At 35.7% G+C, this 20610-nt stretch overlaps 1 pseudogene; it reads left to right on the top strand.

Moving 5' to 3' along the window:
• The first annotated feature begins 3893 nt into the window (after positions 1-3893).
• On the top strand, positions 3894-9855 carry LOC110288583 (annotated as a pseudogene).
• Positions 9856-20610: the final 10755 nt, after the last annotated feature.

Genomic DNA, 20610 nt, shown 5'->3' with positions numbered 1-20610 from the left:
GCCTCTGGAGTATTCTTAAGCACTATATATCCTTAGGCTCAGCATCTGAGTTCATATGTTCAGGTAGCAAATAAGAGGAAATAACTTTGTTCATGATTAACCTTCCCATACATATCCCTTATGATTACATCCATATTAGTAAACATGAACATCAGGCACAATTCCTCTTGTGAAAATTTTCTAACAACCCTAGTTCATCAAACAAATTTTCTGATAACCATTTGGAACAGTTAACTCAGATTACATCAGGTATTCCAAATGAGCTTTACTAGAAATTATACCAAAGACGTCAACTGAACTCAATAATGAACAAATTAACAGTATCATGAAATGTCTGCATGGGTCCCTAGCACTTGCAGTTATTAATTTTATAAGGTGTCTTATAGGGTGATTTCCTCTTTCTTTAATTGATAACTATTATTTGAATTACTTTTGTGCTTATGTTATGGAAAAATGAGTAATTTGAATTGAAAGTTTTCATAAACGTATATTGTAAAAAACTGATTTTGTAAGAAATTTCAGGCTAGTAAAATTTTACTTTCCTTTTTCTGATGGGAAGTTTAAGCAAGTTGAGTACACAGAATATCATTCTTAATTTACCTCAATATTTATTAACCTAATTGTTAAACTGATTAAGAATTCCAGTCTAGAAAAGTATGAAAGGGGATAACATTTGAAATGTAAATAAAGAAAATATCTATTAAAAAATAAAAGAATTTCAGTCTATTATAATATAAGAGATATATGCATAATGATTTATCATTACAATGCACACAAGCCCTAAATTATATTCAGTGTGAATTACCATTTACAGTTAGTTATAAACATTTTTATTTATTCATCTTCCATTGTAGTTTCCTTTATGGAAGATTTTGTGACGGGTATATATAAGCAATAGGAAGCAAAAATTACCGCTGAAAGGAGTGAAAAATCTCACTATAAAAGACAGTTAAAAAACCCAGTGTATGTGGCTGAGCATTGATCTTTTTGAATGAGTATCATTTGTTAGAATACAGTTTCAAAAATATTTGGGTTTTCCCGTTCAGTTTCTTTTGTTTTTTGTTTTTTCCTAGTAGCTATATTATATTGAATTTGCCTGGCTCTCATTTCTTAAAAAAACAAAAAACAAACAAAAAAACCTTAAAATTTTTCTTTTTAATTCTTTGATAGTCTTTATTTTTGCCCTATTTTTGATTATCATAATATTTTTTCCTAATTCTTTCTATTCCCACATTTATCAACCACAGAACTTTGGGTCCTCTGTTTTTTTAATCCATGAAATCTACATTTTGCTGGAAAAAAATGTTTAGGATAAGTGATCATTCAATGAAAGACAATCACAGTATTAGGGTGTGGACTGTATTAAAAAATACAAAACTCTATCTTTCCTAGGGATTAACATTTCCATTCATTAATACAAATAATGAAATTGTGTATGCCGCTCTCCTTTTCACATTTGGATGTTATCTTTCTTAGATTTGCAAGGCTTCGTGCTTCCTGGTAAAGTCACTGGGATTTTACCCTGCCCCAATGTGTCTAAGAGTATGTTTTCTTCTAGTCATCTACCACCTCTGTAACTTATATTCAGTCTGCTCAGATTATAGAAATAATCCCCATGCCCTGAAGAACATGGATTAACTATGATATCCGTAAACTGGAATATTGTGCAGTTTTTGTTACCCCTTAAGTTCAATCACTTCTCTCTGTTAATTATCGTATTCAAATACATAAAATGTCCCCTACTGTGGGAACTCAAAAGGAGCCCAGGGGAAGTGGGAGGGGTGGATAGACATCCCACCAGAGTTCCACCTATGTACTGGACAGGCAGATGTGTAAGGGTTGCTAGACGCTTTCCACCCAGCTCCAGGCGGGCATTTAAGCCTCTGAACCACTCGACAGGGTTGGTCAAGGGGCAGCCCCCAAAATTAAAATTAATCCCAGGGTACACCCTGTAGCCAGGGGTTATGTGAGGGAGAGCTGAGGTAAGAGAGGTTCCCACACATGTGAGAGTGAGTGCAGCTGAACAGAGATAGGCCATGGTTTTAGATCTTTATTGGAGAAACTCGGGGGGGGGGAGGAAGGTAAAAGACAGAGAGGCTAGCAATGACCAAGAGGAGAGAAAGGGGGAACAGGAAAGAGAGAAAGGGAAGAAAGGCTAGAGGAAGAGAAGAAAGAAGAGGGGAAGAGTAAGAGTAAGAGAACAAAGAGTGAGAGAGCAAGGAGGGGCCAAACAGCCCCTTTTAAGTGAGCTGCTATCTTTACTGTTGCTAGGTAACTGGGGAGGGGTTTAGCCTGAATGTCAGAAGGTCGGAAAATTGCCAATGTTACTTCCAAACATGCTTCTCTTGTGGGGGCTGGCGGGGGGGGGTGGGGTGCGGTAACTTAAGCAGGAGCCAGAGTTCCAGAAGCATGAGAGAACTCTTTCCATCCCATGTAGGTAAATTATAGCCACTGGGTCCCAGGGTTCAGCATCTCAGCTTGCCTGGAAACCAGCCTTTCTGTGCATACCCCAATGCCCCACACCATATTGGAACCACAGTTATTGGCCCTAAAAAATCTGGTCAAGAACTTAACCTCCTCCATTTAGAACCATTACCAGGCCAACACAATACCCCCATCATTGTTTTCAAGAAATTGGGCCACTACAGGATTTAGTTAATAGCAACAGGATTTCCTGGGATATTATGCATCTACTTGCCCCAGGACAGGGGACTATCTCATTGCCCATACTTCCTTTTGTAACTAAATATTTTGCAGCAAAAGTTTGTCTATTATCAGGAAAACTCGAGATGGGACTAGACATATCTCCTCTTGCCTGTTACCCTACCTTTAAATCTCCTTGCCTGACCCCATGGCAGGCATGTAATTTACTTCAAAGTCTGAGGTTGGCCTAACCAACAAAGGAACAAGGCCCACCAAGCTCCTCAATTTGTCCATATTCCTCAGTAAACAGATATATAAGTTAAACTTCAACAATGTCTGACTATGTCCTTTGAATTGAGCTTCATCACAAAAGTATAGGACAACCTTTAAAGACTCTTTGATTCCTCTTGAATAGTCCCTTGTGATATAATGCACTAGCATTCTGTCATTAAAGTTTTCCTTGAAGTTCTGATGTACCTGGTATTCCCTGAACAGTCATTAATACCCAGGTTTTACAGGCATGGTTTTCAGAGATAAGAAAGGCCTCCTAATAGGCTGGCCCAGACCTGCTCTCAAGGGAGTCTGACATTCCATAACAAATTGTCAGTGATCGACAAGACCCTAAAGCTGGGGCAACCAAAGACCAGTAGAGTTTCCTATGCTGTTCCCCCATTGAGGGTAGAAAAGGGTGGAACAGCAAAATCTGCCTCCCATTGAGATGATAACATTTAAATGAAAAATGGTGGTCATGTAGGAGCAGTGAGTCTTCATGGTCCAACTAGTGACCCACAACTGGATATACATGGGCATCAGGTACTTCCTCATTTATTAAACCTGAAATCTGCCTGATATCTGCAAATGGAAAAAAAAAAAAAAAAGACAGGCAAGCATGTTATGATCAGTCCAGCCCCTTGGCCTGTGCCTTCTGAGCTGGAAGAGCATTTATAGAATGAGAGGACCTTAGCAGAGGTTATAAAGGCACTCTCAACTATTACAATAAATGAGTATCTTTCAGCTTCTCCTCTGGCTAACTGAATCTGTGTACATGATACTGTGCCTTCTTACTTCTTATTGCCAAGGATCATCAAAGGGGACCAAGGATAAGACAATGACAGCACAATTCAATAAAAACCGAAAGGCTCCCCTAAATAAGCTAGAATACTGGAAGTGTCCAGAATCAGCTCAAATATTCTACAAAATGAAGACCAGTAAAGATCAGCGAAACCAGGAAAGCATTGTACAGCGTAGCAATGCAAGAGGGTGCTTTCAATGAAGGTAAGGTTTGGCTTATTTTATTTCTGAACATCATGTGCCCTCTCAAGTGTCTGATTTCAGCAAAATATCACATGTCTGCTCACAAGACATCTACCAGAAAAGCATCATATTATACTAATAATGTTGTTTTAAAGAAACCATAAACTTCAACTCCATATCACCCTCTCTGTTTAAAAAAAAATTGAATTTTCTCTAAAATTTAGAATCGATACACAATAAAATAATTTGGGAAATATAAAACTTAAATTTTATATCACATTTAAACAAGTCTATAATGTATGATATATTAAAAGATATTCAGAAAACTTTAAATATATATCAAAGTACTGTAATTAAGGAAAAACAAATAATTTTGATCAATAAAACATAGTCAAGCAAAACAACCTTTAAAATCAAGATACAAAAGTTTAAAAAACACCTTAAATTTCTATCAATATATAATAGTTAATCAATAAATATATAATAGTTTTCAAAATAACCTTAAATTTTTATCAATATATATTAATCCATGCAAAAGTAAAGTGGACTTAACTTTTATTAAAAAAATCTATATCTATCTATACCTATATCATCTCTATCTATCTATCTATCTATCTATCTATCTATCTATCTATCTATCTATCTATCTATCTATCTATGTAAACACCCATACATATACACACACCCACACACCCATATATGTATATATATATATATATATATATATACATATATATATATATAGTTAATTTTATTCCATTTTTGATCCTTTCCCGCATAATTAGATAGCAGAGCTCAATTTATGATTTACACATTAATTTGTTTCCAGAAGACCATTATCAATAATAAGCATAAGTAAACATCCTACATAATAGCAGCCTAACACACCAAATGAGCAAAAACATCCACCCCAGGTTTGGAAGTATGGGAGTCAAGTTTGTTTGTTTGTTTGTTTGTTTGTTTCTTTATTTTGGGAGTCAAGTTCTTAAAATTACTTATCTCATGACATTGATATGTTTTGTGTACCACGAAAAATTGGGATATTGGCCAAATTTCTGTAAAGCTATTTTCAACTTTTTCTGTCCAGTGTCTCTGTTGTGCACTCTGTGTTTTCAAGACACTTGCTTTCTGTCAAGTCTCTGTGTTGTACAGTCTCTGAGTGATTAATCATTTGCACTAGTCCTGTCAATTTTATTTGCATGCATATATTGGAGAATCAATAACTGATACAGTTTGTGAATATGAAATACCTGGGCTTTTTGCTTTGTGAAGACTTTTATGTCTGAGCTGAGAAGTTTTTCCATGTGTACATCTAATGTTTATAACTTTTATTGGTAGTTATAATTTTTCATTCCCTGTACATATATAAGCATAACCAGGTTTATATTTTAACACTATTGCAGTTTTCCATTCTAATATTAGCACATCTGTATAGTGTATAGTTTGGCCTAGTTCTTCTCTTCTTTTGATAATCCAGTATTTCTCAGCCTTGTTGTTCCTTTTCCCAGCACAAAGCAAACCCAGACTTAGCAGAACAATATTAAGCCTGATCCTGGGGGTGTTACATCTTCCTTTTTAATTAATAAGCATTTCTTAAGGCATGATTGGCACCTTCTTGCTACAATCTCCTGTCCTGTGGGATTGTGTAATATATCACTAATACGACTTATACAGTAATATGCAAAGAAATGCTTCAGTTTAGTAGTTGCATATTTAGGAACATTATCAACATTTATTTGTACAGGTATTCCCACAATTGCCATTATTTCTAATAACTGTGTAATTACACACTCATCGTTTTCAGAACTTAAAGCAGATGCCCATTGAAACTCACTGTGTGTTTAAATGATATGGTATATAATATATACATATATATATACACGTATATATATGTTTATTATTATTATTTATTATTATCAATATTTATTTATTATTAATTATTATATTATATTTATTTTATTATTATTTATTATTATTAATATTTTATTATATATAATATATTTTTTCCAAATCTGGAAAATGAAAAACAAACATTGGTCAAACATTATTTCTTTTAACACCTTTAGGGTGAGTAACAGCATGTAACAGACTTTTATTATATAGGGAATATATAGGACTTATTATTATTATTATTGTCATTATCATTATCAGTATTATTATTGTTTTTTGACAAGTAGTGGGAGGTTTTTTTTTTTTTTTTTTAAACGTTCCAATTACTATGTTTATCATGAAATTATTTGGTTTGTAACAGTTTTTTTTTTTTTTTTTGTAATTCATCAATTTCCCCATTTCCTTTTGTCATTGGACCTGGGAAATTTGTATAACAATGAATATGAGTAATATATAATGGATAGTTTCTACTACTTATGGCTTGTTTTAATTGCATAAATAAAAAAGGTAATTGTGAGTTACTAGAAACAGATTTCGCTGTTACTATATGCAAAATTACTTTCTGCATAAAATGAATCAGTAATTATACTAAGAGATTCAGAATAATCTAATGATACTATGAGATTTGCGTATAATTCTTTTGAACTGAAGCATATTGTGTTTTGATTACTTTACATATTTTGTCTAACTTATAACCACAAATGCACATCTTCTTTGGATCTGGATGAAGTGTTGGTATATTTGGAATTGGTGTTCTCATTACTATACATGGAAGAAACCATTTAGTTCTTTTAATAAACTGTATACTTTGCTTTTTGCATATTTGTTCTTCATTGACAAACCTTAGTCACAAAATTTCAGCAATAGAAAGAAGTACTATAATTTTGGTCATATCTGTTTCTGACTATTGATATAGATTCTATATTTCATATTTAATTCAGAAATAATTTCTATACATGTCTTTATATGTTTTACTTTTTTGTGAGCTAAGAAAATCCATCCCATAATACTATTTTCCCTTTGTAAAATGACCCTATAAAAAGAATGTGTTGAAGGAAAATCAACAAATACAATCAAGTATAGGATTCAATAGCTCCACACTTGCATGATGCAGTCTCTGTTCTACAAGTTTTAACTCTTTTCCTGCTTCAGCTCTTAGACATAGCAGACTGTCGACAATTGAATTCCATTTTAATGTGCAAAAGAAATTACTTAACTCATAATCCTTAATCTAATGTTAAGTCTCAGCCAGCTAATATCTCCCATTAATGTTTGAAAATTGCTAACAGCTTGCAATTAGTACCTACTAATCTGTATTGTTTGTGGTTGAATGTTTTGTTGATTGATTTTTATAAACCAAATAATTAAGTGAATATCCTCTTTGTATTTTTTTCTGTAGCCATCTGTTACACATAGCATGGCAGAATTCTTCATGTTTCCCATTTCTCTAATGCACCAGATTCAGCCAATAAAATGTCATCCAAGTAATGATAAATAATAGATTGAAGAATTTTGTTTCAAATTATTAACAATGGTGCTGCCAAGCCACAGAGGCCAAGGGTAATAAAGCGAGGGAAAGGCACTAAAGTCAAGTCAGCAAGAACACAAACTGACTTTCACGCTGCATCATGTATGAAAATGGATTCTAAAATACAGCTTCCCATCACCACACTACCTCATGCTGATCAGCAGTAAATATTCAGCCCAAGCAGAGAAAGGCCTACTGTTTCCGGTACCCTGGAAGGTCATCTAATTCATATGACAATCCTTTTAGTACAGATCCAAAGCAATAGTGACTCCATGCCACCTGCTGGAGACACAGTAAACAAGCCATGCCCTGTGACTGTGGTCACTTCTATTCCTCTGGCATCTCAAAAAGGGAACTCTGGAGTCAAAAAACCCAAGGTAGCCATTATAGAGATGAAATCAGAGAATAAGGATCCTCCTGGGCTCTCTGTACAGATATTATCTAGTGTGGATATTGATAGCACTTCATACAGCGGTACTGACATGGCTTCCTCTTCCCCAAGTCCATAAGAAGCCTCTTTTCCTCCACTACACACCTGGATCCAGACTCCAGACTTTATGAAGGTAGATGAAAAAGAGATGCCCCTTCCAGGAACTAACTTGATGAAGTAACCGATATTATTCAGGAGGAAGAAAAATGTGACGAAATTCCTGAATACTCTGCACCAATGTTGGAGTTTAACAGAAGTTGTTCCTACAAATTATAATGGTCCTTCATTTCCTCCCATAGTTTCTGCTTACCATCACACTACTGATATTTTACATCAAGTAATTGAGAGAAAAGAAACATTGCAAAATAGTTTAATTCAACACAAGAGATAATGTCAAGAATTATCTCTGGGCTCTTTTCCCTTCAGCAACAGGCCAGACTTGATGCCAGTGTCTCACTAAGTGAGTCAAGCGAACCATCAGCTTCTGACATTGTTGCAGGAACAATCAGTGGAGTGCTCCAGCGTACAGTTAGTCCCAGAGTTCCTGTGAACTCAGACACGGTCAGCCAGTTTGTCAAAGAAGCTCTGACTGAGACCATCATTGTCATATTTGCTGAGAGAAGCAGAGAGGCAAAGGCCTGCTGCCACAAGTGTTCCTGGTGATCTTTCAGAAACTGAAACTAACCTGTTGGCAAGAGTTTGTGCTCCAGTAGCTATACCACAGCCCACCCACCCTTGTTCACCATCACCTTTGAAGGAGCATATGTTATTGAAAACTCCTGATTCCTCTCCCTGTGAATCGGATCTGGATGTGGCTTCTTCTATAAAAGAGATACGTGTTGAAAAAGGAAGTGTTTTGCCTGCTGTCATGCTTGTTAGTATGCCAACACATACTCCTGTCACTACCCCTCCTCCAGCAGTAGCTCTTACCCCAACTTTGTCTGAAATTTCCTTTGACAAGCTGAAGTTATCAAGCCCTGAACTTCCCAAGCAATGGGACAGTGGAGACATGCCACTGAATGAAGAGAATCCTAACTCTCTTCAAGAATTTCCTTACCCAAGAGCTGTTGTAATGTGTGTGGCTAAGGAAGAACCTGAGAGTGTGGACTTTTCTGTTCAGCCTGCACCTTCGGAGTCAACTCCCTTAGCACCACTTCCTGAGGGCACTGAGGCTCCTTCTCTCCGGTGTATACCAAGTTCTGGTTCATCTACCCTGAAGAACACTATGAGAACTGTCACTGAAACAGAAACGCTAGACAGGCATATATCTGAGGGGAAGATCTTATTTAGCTGTGATCAATACTTGGCCACCAAGAGACCTGGGGACTTTTTTTCTGATGAACATAAATGACAGCTTATCCAGCACTCTGCAGGATGCCCTTGAAATGAAAGGAGACCCTCCCAGTGAAGGGCAGGTGATTAGGAGGCCCCATAAAAAGCGTTATGAAGACGCCATCGTTCCCTTTCTTACTAAGCAAGAACAGGTTTTGTTAGTTTCACAGCAAGCAGAGGACTTGGATAACAGTGTGGTTGAGCTTAGTGAAGGACAGAGGCTTGTGCTGAAAGCAGCAGAGGACATCTCAGCAGGAATGTTCGGACTCATGCTGCAGCCCACTTCTCCTGCAGAGCATTCTTATCAGCTCGCAGACCCTGGTATTTCAGGGTGGTATTTCAGCAATCTGATATGGCCTCAGGTAATATTTGTGAAGATTTATGTGCCAGTCATGGTCCAATGAGCTTAAGGGAACTGGAGTTGCAGCCTGATTCTAACCTTATTCTTCCTATAACACATACTACAACAAAAGTCAGTGATGTTCATTTAAAAGAAGTAGCTGAAGATTTTTCTCAGTACCAACAAAAGCAAGATTCAGACTTTAAACCAGTTGAACACAAGCCAATACAAAGACATTTAACCTGTGAAAGAAATAAATCTAACAGTTCACTTTTACAACATCAAGGTAGCCTGGCAGATCAGCTCCTCATTTCACATGTGTCACCCACCAGGATGTCTGTGACTCTATCCTCTGCAAACTTTGAGGACTGCTCTCTGTCCCTGAGCACCAGCTGCACGCATGGTGGCGCTGAGTGCTCAGGGACGGACAACTTCTGAGCAGGGGGAGAGTAGCACAAGGTTAATGAAGACTCAGGAATGTTCACAAGGTTCATGAAGGTCAGGTGTCACTCTGGCTGCAGACGATGTCCACTATTGATCTTTGAACATAATTTTAGGGGAAAATATTTCTAATATTTTATTAAGATGAAAGTGTCCTTTGAATATTTAGTAAGGCTTTTAAATAAAGTAGATATAACTCATAAAATAAACCAATGAATTCATAAAGTTCTTAAACAAATGGAAAGATCTGGAGGATGTCCTCCTAAGTGAGGTAACCTAACCAAAAAAGAACACACATGCTATTCAGTGATAACTGAATGCTATTTACTGATAACTGATACCTCAGCACCTCATAATACCGAAGATTGAATTTGCAAAACACATAAAACTCAAGACGAAGGAAGAACAAACTGTGGATACTTCGATCCTTCTTAGAAGGGAGAACAAAATACCCACGGAGAGTTGCAGAGACAAAATTAGGAGCATAGACCAACCTGAGACTGCCCCACCTTGGGATCCATCACATAAACAAACACCGAACTTAGACACTATGGCAGATGCCAACAAGAGCTTGCTGAAAGAAGCCTGATAAAGTTGTCCCCTGAGATGCTCTGCAAGTGCCTGACAAGTACAGAAGTGGATGCTCACAGCCATCTGTGATGGAGCACAGTATCCCCAGTGAAGGAGCTAGAGAAAGTACCCAAGGAGCTGAAGGGGTTTGCAGCGTCATAGGAGGAACAACAGTATGAATTAACAGTACTGCCAGAGCTCCCTGGGGCTAAAGCACCTATCAAAGAAAACACATAGTGGGACTAATGGCTCTACATGGATATGTAGCAAAAGATGGCTGTCAATGGCAGGAAAGGCCTTATGTCCTATGAATGTCATACTCCCCAGTATAGGGGAATGACATGGCTAAGAAGCAGGAGTGGTTAGATTGAGCAGCAAGGGGATGGGGAAGGGGTAAGGAATTTTTGGATGGGAAACTAAGAACATTTGAAATTTAAATAAAGAAAGAATGTAATAAAAATAACATAATTAAAAATTAAATATCAGGTACTATAATACACATATATATTTATTATATGTACATATATTATTTTATATTTATTTGTGTATATTAGAGTTCCTGATTATTTTATATATATATATATAAAATTTCTTTTTTTATTCAAGCCTTTATAAAATATACAAAGAAGGAAAATCCCCTGGTTAATTACTGGCCATTCTTACCAGAAGAATGTGTAGGGTATCTATAGACCCTAGCGACCGTCTCTATTACCTCATACATAATTCTCAGGTCTCGGTATTGTAATAAAATAACTAGAGCATCCTTATTTCAAAGTAGCCCATGCATCCTGTGGTTCTAACAGACCATCACACTGGCCTACCATTAACCAGCAATAAACATTAGCAAGCCTTGCCCATGAACACACAAGTACAGCAGGCAAAATTCAACCAACCTACTCTCTAAAAATACAGAGATGAATAAAAGCCATGGAGTAAAATCACACACAACCAATACAAAACAGGAGGCAACTGGTAGACCTATAATCAGCAAAAATGTAAATAATTAGATTCCAAAACCCCATAAAATCCAGAGCAATATGCCTCCTTCAATGGCATGTCCTAATTTTCCAACATAGTTAAAGTACAAAAAAAAAAAAAAACAAACAAAAAACAACAACAAAAAAAACATAGAAGTAAGCATAAATATAATGATTAGTATGGTCTTTGAAAAAAATATTAAAAAAATAACTTGAAGAAATTCAGGTCAACAGAAACAAAAAACAAAAGTAAGAAATTTGTCAATGAAAGTCAAGAAAACAGTAGCAATAGGAGGAAATAAGTAAGTCTACAAAAGAAGATCATGGAATAACAAACTATGGAAGGAAACAAATGAATGTTTTTCAAACCTGAAAAAGGAAAGAAAACAGTAAAAGAAAGACAATCTGTGGAAATATCTGGAATAAAAAAGTGGGGAAGGCAAACAAGATAAGTTTAGCCAATAAAATACAAAAGATAGAAGACAGAATCTCAGGCATTGAAGTCACTAGAGGAGAAATTGATACAGCAATCAAAGAAAATATTAAATATAAAACTCCATGAGAGAAAATATTTAAGATATATCAGCCACTATGAAAAATATAGATTATGAATATTATGTATAAAGAATGGAGCATACCAACTGAAAGGCCAAGAAAATAATTTTACCAAAATCATAGAATTGACTTCCTTTCCTAAAAAGAAGACACATCTAAAGGCACAAGACACATGCAGGAGAACAAATGTATCAGATCAGAAAAGAAAGTACAATTGCCATATACTAATCAATACACCAAGTAGATAGAAGAAAAAAATTAGAAATTGTAAAGGTAAAAGAGCAAATAATAGGTGTAGAAGAGAGTTAAGATTACCAAATCAAAGGGCCAGGACATCTGCAACAAAATTTATATATCTTCCCTAACCTAGAGAATGAGATGCCCATAAATGTACAAGAAGCCTACAGGACATCAAACAAATAGGACCAGAAAAGATATCCCTCCTATATAATAATTAAAATGCCAAATGCACAGAACAAATAAAGAATATTGAAAGCTATCAGTGGAAAGGTCAAGTAACACATAAAGGGATACTCATCAGAATTACACCAGAGTTCTCATCAACTCTAAAAGCTAAAAATCTTGAGAAGTTGTCACACAGACCTTAAGAAAATAAAAATGTCAACCTATGCTAATATAATCAAGAAAACTGTCAAATAATTAAGAAGAAATCAAGGTAATCCAAAACAAATCCAAATTTATACAATATATTTCCACAATCCTGTCCTACAGAGAATAATAGAAGAAAAAAAATCAACACAAGTAGAGAAACTACACCCAAAAGGAAAGAAGAAACTAACCTCACAACAAAAACAAAAGAAGTGAATCATACATACATATGTCCACCTCTACAATGGATAATAATGGGAAGCAAAATTATTGATTCTTAATATCTCTCAACAATAATGGGCTTAATTATCCCAAGAAAAAGACATAGACTAACAGGTTGGACATTTAAACAGGAACAGCATTTTGATTCATACAGGAAATCTACCTCAGTGATAAAGACAAATACTACTTCAAAATAAGAGGCTGGAAAAATATTTTCCAGGCAAATTGCCCAAAGAAACAAGCTGGAGTAGCAAATCTAGTATCTAGTAAAATAGATTTTCAATCAAACATTATCAAAAAAGATGGAGATGAACACTACATACTGATTAAAGGAAGAATCCAGCAGGATAAGCTCTCAATTTTGAACATCTTGAACATTTGTGCCCCAAATGCAAGGACACCCACATTTGAAAAAGAAAATTAAAGATGCTCAAAACATACCTTGATCCTACCTTACACAATAATAGGAGACTTTGATATTCCACTCCCACCAATAGACAGATCATACAAACAGAAACTAAACAGAGACACAGTGAAACTAAGAGAAGATATAAACCTAATGGACTTAATAGATATATACAGAATATTTTACCCTAAAACAAAAGAATACACTCTCTTCCAAGAACCTAATGTTACCTTCTCAAAAAATAGACTATATAATCAGACACACAACAAGCCTCAACCAGACAGGCAGTGGTGGTCTTTAATTCCAGCACTTGAGAGGCAGAGGCAAGTGGAGTTTGAGGCCAGCCTGGTCTAGAGAGTGAGTTCCAGGATAGCCAGGACTACACAGGGAAACCCTGTCTCAAAAAACAAACAACCCCCCCCAAAAAAAAACAAAAACCAAAAACAAACAAACAACAACAACAAAACAAGCCTCAACCAATACAAGAAAATTGAAATGATCCTATGCATTCTATCAGATCAAAAAGACCAATGCTGTGCTTCAACAATAAAAGAACAGGAAGCCTATATATACATGGTAGCTGAGAAACTATCTACTCAATGTAAACTTGATCAAGGAAGAAAGAAATTAAAGTGTTTTTAGAATTTAGCAAAAATGAAAGCAAAACATAATGAAACTTATGGGCTACAAGGAAAGCAGTAGTATGTGGAAAATTCATAGCTCTGAGTGCTTCCAAAATAAATTTAGAGAGACCATATCCTAGCAGCTTAACAACACATCATAAAGCTCAATAATAAAGAAGCAAATACACCTAAGAGGAGTAGACAATACGTAATAGTCAAACTTAGGGCTCAAATTAACCAACTAGAAACAAATATATCTACTCAAAGAATAAAAACAAAACAAAACATAGACAAAAAAACAAAATAAAAAACAAATGAACAAACAAACAAACAACAAAAGTAGAAGCTGATTCTTGGAGAAAATCAATACAATACATACTTTGCCAGACTAATGAGAAGGCACAGAGACCATATTCAAATTAACAATGTCAGAAATGAAAATGGAGACATAACAACAGAAAATGAAGAAATTAAAAAAATTACCAAACCCTGCTACAAAAATCTATACTCAATAAAAGTGGAAAATCTAGATGAAATGAATTATGTTCCAGACAGATACCAAGTACCAAAGTTAAATCAAGATCAGATAAACCATTAAACAGTACCATATACCCTAAGGAAATTGAATCAGTCAGTAAAATTCTACCAAGAACAAAAACCCAGACCGGATGATCTTTGTGCAAAATTTTATCAGACCTTCAAAAAGCCCTAATATCATTACTTCTCAAACTCTTTTATAAAAAGGATAAAGGAGGAACACAACCCAGCACATTCTATGAATTTACAGTTAAACTGATACATATAAAATTCAAAGACCCCAAATGGCAGAAAAAAAAATATCCAAATTCTCTCATGAATATTGATGTAAAGAAAAAAATTCATGCAAACTTATTCCTAGAACACATCAAAATTGTCATTCACTATGATCAAGAACACATAATCCCAGTGATGGTGAGATGGCTCCATATATGGATATCCATCATAATTCACTATATAAAGAAACAAAAACAATAAACCAAAAAACCAAAAAAACAAAAACAAACAAACAAACAAAAAACCTAATCATCTCATTAGATTCTGAAAAATCCACTTACAAAATAAAAGAGCTTTTCTTTCTAAAAGTATTGAAGAAATCTGGAAATCAAGGACCATCCATAAATAGAACATATGAAATTTACAGCAAAGCAATGGCCAACATGAAATTAAATGAAGAGAAATTTGAAGCAATCCCACTAAATTCAGGGACAAGTCAAGGCTGTCCACTTCCCCCCATATACTAAATATCCTACTTGAAATTCTAGCCATAGCAATTAGACAACGAAATGAGATTAAAATAATACAAATTGAAAAGGAGGGATTCAAGATAACAGTATTTGTAGATGATATGATACTGCACATAACTGATCCCCCCAAAAAAATCCATGAGAGAACACCTACACCTGAAAAACAATTTCAAGAGAAGTGGCTGGATACATAGAACAGATCCAGTGGATAGGCATGGTCCCTACTTGTGCTATGGGGCCACACACCTACCTCAAAAATATTAATACTGAATTTCTCTTGTCAGAAGAAAGTGCAGGGACAATGAGTGGAGCAGAGACCCCATAAAAGGCCATCCAGAGATTTTCCCACCTGTGTTCATCCCTTCTGCAGACACCAATCCCAGACACAATTGTTGATACAAAGAACAATTGGTGATAGGAGCCTGGTATAGTTGTCCCAGAGAGGTTGTGCTATAGTCTGACTAATACAGATGGAGAATGCACACACCTTCAACTACAGACTCAAAGCTGTGGATAATTCATCCAGACAAAAATGAAAAATGAAAAATATTGGAGTTAACTAATCTTATAAATCAATTTAATGTAACAAATATATACCGATCATTATGCTAAGCTTTAAAGAATAAAATTCTTATTCAGCAATTCACACAGTTTTCTCCAAAATCTACCTACTCAGAAATAAGGCAAGACTCAAAATATCTAGAAAAATGTAAATATCTCAATACATTCTAGAAGATCACCATGAATTAATGATGGTCAACAAATACAAAAGGAACCACAGAAGGTTTACCTTCATGGAAAATGAACAACTCTTAGTAGTTTTATGAAATAATGTATCAAGACAAAAATAAAAATAAATATTGAAAACTTTCTAGAATTCAATGAATATTTGGACACAAAATCTCAAATATATGGGACATAGTGACAGAGCCGCTAAAAGAAAAGTTAATAGAACTAAGTATTTCTGTAAGGAATAGGAGAGATCTCATTCTGGTAAGTGAACAGCACATCTAAAGTTTCAACAACAACAAAAGGTTTAAATATACCTAAGGAAATATGATGGCAACAAATTATGGAAATGAGGGATGCATTAAATAATATAAAAAGACAATTACAGAAAGAAATAGGAAAAAATGTTTCTTTAATAAAGTTAGCAAAATAGACTGGTCATTATTCAACCAATAAGAAAGTCATAGAAAAACATCAAAATAGTAAATGAATAGATAAAAAAAAATAATAGTGAAAGAAGAAAATAGCAGACATTGAAGGGAAATATTAGGACACACTTTAAAAACTAGCACTGCACAAAACCTAATAAAATCTAATAAAAGTAATTATTTTTGATATGAAATACTTACCAAAGGAAAGTCATGGACAGACAAGCAAGTTAAATTGATCAATGTCTCCCATTGAAATAGCAACACTCATTTGAATACTCCCAACCACAACAAAGCCTATGTCCAAATTGGTTTTAGGTAAAAACTCAACCAGAATTCCAAAGAACTAACATCAGGACCTCTCAAGTTATTCCACAAAGGACATACATAAGAAACATCACAGGTCATTTTCTGAAACTATAGTTACCTTAACACACAAGCTAAATAAAGATTCATTGAAGAAAGGGGATTATGATTAGTTTATCTAACAGGTATACATGCAAAATTATTCAATAAAATACTTGCAAATTCAAGAACACAGCAAAAAGATTTTCCTCCTCTTCATGATATGTACTTGTGTAATCATTAATGCAAGAAACATATGTCAAGATTCTAAAGACAATTTACAGCAAGTTTATAGCCAAGACAAATACTGGTATAATTCCTAAGGCAAGACATACACCTAACGATTCTAAAGATATATTATAGGAAGGTTATAGCCAACCAAGTGTGGAGGCCTCTTTCTTTCTTAGAAAGGGGAACAAAGTATCCAAGGGAGCAAATGCAGAGAGAAATTGTGGAACAGAGACTGAACAAATGGCCATGCAGAGACTGCCCCTCCTGGGGAAACATCTCAAATACAGACACAAAACCCAGGGACTATTTTGGAATATAAGAAGTGTGTGCTGACAGGATCATGAAATATCTGTCTAGATAGAAGCTCTGCCAAAATCTGACAAACACAGAGGCAGATGCTTACAGGCCACCATTGGACTGAACATGGCTCTCCAATGGAGGGATTAAGAGTAAGGACTAAAGGAGCTGAAGGGGTTTCCAAAACCATAGAAAGAACAAAAGTATCAAGCAACCAGGCCACCCAGAGCTCAAGTATACATGGAAGAATGCATAGCTCTAGCCGCATATGTAGCAGAGTATTATTGGGCTTCAATGTGAGAAGAGGTCCTTGGTCCTTTGAAGATTAGTTGCCTCCGTGTAGGGAAATGCAGGGAAGGAAGTCTGGAATGGGTAGGTGGGAAGGGGAACATCCCTAGAGAATCATGGGTGGAAAATGGACTATGTGGTTTCCCAGGTTGGGGCGAACCAGGTAAAGGGATAATGTTTGAAATGTAAATAAAGAACATATCCAATAAAAATAAAAACATCTTATAACTATATTTAAATTTAATTTATATTTTAATAATAATAATAATAATAATAATAGTCATTACTCATATTTGTAACAATATAGGCCAAGGACAATATACCACAATTGTCTATGTGAGTCTGAACTTAAAGAGCAACTATGGAAATCAATATGGAAATTTCTAAGATAATTGGCATTAGTTTTACCATCAAACCCAGCTTTAACACTCTTATATATGCATCCAAAATATATTCTATCTTACCACAATGCCACTTGCTTAAATAAGTTCCTTTTAGTTTTATTTAAAAGAGTCAGAAAAATGGAAAAAAAACTAGATGCAATTCAAATTAAGAAAGGATAAAGAAAATGTACTGCATCTACACAATGCAGGATGACTCACCTGTATAAAATAAAATGAGATCATGAGATTTACGGTAAAACTGATAGAACAAGAAAGGAATCATCCTGAATAAAATAACTCAGGCACAGAAAGTAAATATTGTATGTATTGGCTTAAAAGTGGACAATTGATGTTAAATAAATGATAAAAAGCTATGATGCACAGGCCCAGAGAGCTACATAAAGAACAGGTATGAACAGAGAAAGATGTATCTCTCTGGGAAGAGGAAATAGATCATTTTTGTTATTGGTGACCAAAATACAGGAAAGGAAGTGATCAGTTTTAGGATATCGACAGACAGAGGATGGAGAGAAACTGGTGGAAATGGAAGGTATTTGAAGGGAAATGTGGAAATACAATTCAGTGGAAATAACCTGGATGTATTGAGTACTTCTTTTAACAAAGAATACAGAGACTGAACTTGCCATTTTTGTTAAATAGGCAATTGGTATGAACAGATAACATTTAGCTGTCTTGTTGGATGAGTAGTTCCCATGAAAGTCCCTAAACAAGAGGGATTGATGCTAGTCATCATTTGAAACTTGAGAGTGTACCTCCATAGCTGAGGATGGTTTCAACTCAGGTAATTGATCATGTGGAGGTGGAACTGGTGTGGGGTAGAATCTAGCATTCACACATACTATAGTCTCTTTGGCATGAGCATGTATTCTTCAGGTTAAGACAAACATAGACATCATGCTACCATTATTAAAATGTCATCAGTGAAATGAAAGTCAAAGAATCTTGAGATAACATTTTAAACTTGCCAGGATGGGTAAAATAAAAATATCTGAATTCGTAGCACATGATGTCAAGACCAGGTAAAAAGAGAAAACACTCCTGCATTGCTGGTGGCAGTTCAAACTTGTAGGAGCTTATTGGAAATCAATTTGATGTTTTCTAAGAAAACTAGTAATATGTTGACCTAATGACCCAGCTATAACCCTCCTAGGAATATACCCATTAAACCCCACTGTATCACAGAGAAACTTGTTTATCTCAGCTTCATTCATAATACCCAGAAACTTGAAAAAAGCTACATTTCTGTCACCTGAAGAAAGAATAAATAAAATAGGGCACACCTACACAAAACAATAATATTCAGCTTTCAAAACCCCCACATCTTGAAATATTCAAGCAAATGAATGGAATTAGTATACTATCCTGAGTGAGATGGATGAGAGACAGAAAGGCAAGGATCTTATGTACTCATTTATAGCTAGACATTAGCCATAAATTTCAGCATAAACATGCTACAATCCACTGACCTAAAGAAACTGGTGATAAGGAGGTTCCAAATGAGATTGTACAAATATTACACAAAAGATGTAACAAAATAGTCTTAGGAAGTGAATTAAGAGAGATAAAGGTATAAACGAGAGAATAAAGGGGTCAGGGAATGTTGCAAAACTATGGGTAGAGGAGTCAGAAAAGCCTGAGAGTGAGAACTGAAATTGATGAGGGGTACTCTGGGACAAGACGGAGGCCTGAGCAGGGTGAGGATACAGAGAACATACAGTGATGTCCCTAACTGAGATTCTAAGAAGAATGGGATATAGAAACTAAATTGGCTGCCTGCTGTAGTTAGGCACAATTTCTAGAGGAAGGAAAGTAACATAAATCCACACAGGGAACGTAGATGTACTAAATATTTGTCATACTTATTTGCAAGGATAAATATGGAGCATTGTGGGAAGCCACATAAGCCATTACAAGATAGCACTGGCTACTGCTGGCCACCACCCATAAGTCTGGGTAAAGAAGCAATGTGCTCATGTGCAGTATACTTTTTGCCAAATCACTGCCTGGCCGGAGGTATGCAAATGAGGTACTGAAAGTATAACCAATCGGGTGTAGACACGCCTCTCCTAGGCCTATATAAGCAGCACCAGTTCTGGGGCTTGGGGTTTTTCGCCTCTGCAATCAAACTCTCCCAATAAATGTGTGCAGAAGGATCCTGTTGTGGAGTCTTTTTTGCCTGCGAGTTGGGCGCTCACAAGTGGTGCCGAATCCCAGGACGAGACATCTTCAGGCACAAGCAAAGACCCCCCCCCACCCCATTACAGGGAGGATTTAGAACTGCATCATGGGGAGAAGAAGTGTACCAACAATAAAGGCTGTTGAGAAGGATTCGACTTCGTGGATTCAGAACTCTTCAGCTTGGAAACGGAGGTACCAGTAAGTAAAAAGAAATTAATGTAAGTCTCTGAGAGGTATGCTTTCTTTCGGAATACATCTGGTAATTGTTGCTAGGGTTGGGTTGCTTGTTTTCTTTCTTGTCCTGATATTGTGTTATTGTCTTAATTTTCATCGCCCTGGACATGAGTGTATGTGCTGGGAATAGCTTGGCACATACATAAGATCATAAAGAGAGTGTAGATAAATTCATGAGTTCATCTTGGGACTCAGAATTTCACGTAGATAAGTGAGTGTCTCAAGAACGCTTTCGTCCAGGACGATCATGGGTACTGGCCAGTCTATGCAGTTAGTAGGGCTGGTGCAAGCCTTGCTTAAAGAACGAGGTCTAGACTCCAGCTGCATATGTATCAAAAGATGGCCTAGTCGGTCATCACTGGAAAGAGAGGCC

Source organism: Mus caroli, unplaced genomic scaffold (genome assembly GCF_900094665.2).
Source record: "Mus caroli unplaced genomic scaffold, CAROLI_EIJ_v1.1 scaffold_8305_1, whole genome shotgun sequence".
In the NCBI taxonomy this organism is placed as follows: Eukaryota; Metazoa; Chordata; class Mammalia; order Rodentia; family Muridae; genus Mus; species Mus caroli.
Note: the sequence above shows the minus strand (reverse complement) of the source record. Positions and strands in the feature narration are given on the sequence as shown.